This window comes from Silene latifolia, chromosome X (genome assembly GCF_048544455.1).
Source record: "Silene latifolia isolate original U9 population chromosome X, ASM4854445v1, whole genome shotgun sequence".
In the NCBI taxonomy this organism is placed as follows: Eukaryota; Viridiplantae; Streptophyta; class Magnoliopsida; order Caryophyllales; family Caryophyllaceae; genus Silene; species Silene latifolia.
This window is the reverse complement of record NC_133537.1, coordinates 185,532,713-185,533,707: the sequence shown is the minus strand read 5'-3', so window position 1 is coordinate 185,533,707 and position 995 is coordinate 185,532,713. Positions and strand designations below refer to the sequence as shown.

Here is a 995-nt window from a genome sequence, read left to right as displayed (position 1 = left end):
CCTTGGTCATTTTGTTGATTGTATGGAGTTTGATTTTGGTAACCTTGGTTTTGGTTGTAAAAGGGTCTTTGATTTTTGTTTCTCATGTGAGGTGGGGTGTATGATGGTTGAGGGTTTTGAACATTTTGGCTTTTGTATGAGAGATTTGAGTGGAATTTGGTGTTTTCATTGTAATAATTTGAATAAGGGGTACCACTCTTGTATGCTTGAAAAGCATTCACTTGTTCATTTGTTCCCCTACATTCACTTTGGTCATGTCTCAAAGTTCCACAATTCTCACATATCCCACTTGGGATTGATGAAGATGCCGTCATGGCATTAACATGTTGCTTTGTTCATTTTGAGGCTTCTTCAAGTCTAGCCATAGCTTTTTCGAACTTCAAATTGATGGTATCAATGTGAGCACTAAGTTGAGCACCCAATTGAGTAATAGAGTCCAGTTCATGCTTTCCTCCTCTAGTAGCCTTGCGAGGTCTACTATATTGTGAATTATGGACCGCCATTTCCTCAATCTTATTCCAAGTTTGATTGTCGTCAACTTCGGTGAACATTCCATTTGATCCCATGCTGAGAATATTTCTTGAGTCTTCATAAAGACCGTTCCAAAATTGTTGTACCAAGAACCACTCGCTAAGTCCATGATGAGGACATGAGCGACAAATTCCTTTGAATCATTCCCATGATTCATACAAGGATTCTTCATCTCTTTGGTTAAAGCCCGTAATTTGAGCTCTTAGCATGTTAGTCTTTTCCGGTGCGTATAACTTTTTGTAGAAAGCTAGAGCCAACTTCCTCCAAGAGTCAATTCTGAGAGTAGCCTTACCAAGGCCTTTCAACCATTGTTTTGCGGTGCCAATCAGAGAAAAAGGAAATAAGACCCATCGAATTTGGTCTTGAGTTACACCGGTTTGAGAAATCGCATCACAATAGTCACAAAAAGTCTCCATGTGAGAGTGAGGGTCTTCACTAGGCATCCCCCCAAATTGGCTTCTTTC

At 40.0% G+C, this 995-nt stretch overlaps 1 non-coding gene across 1 annotated transcript; it reads left to right on the top strand.

The window, feature by feature from the left end:
• The first annotated feature begins 633 nt into the window (after positions 1 to 633).
• LOC141624414 (small nucleolar RNA R71) lies at positions 634 to 740 on the top strand. The gene has a single exon (XR_012534221.1). It is a non-coding gene; the product is annotated as a small nucleolar RNA R71 (small nucleolar RNA).
• The last annotated feature ends 255 nt before the right edge of the window (positions 741 to 995 follow it).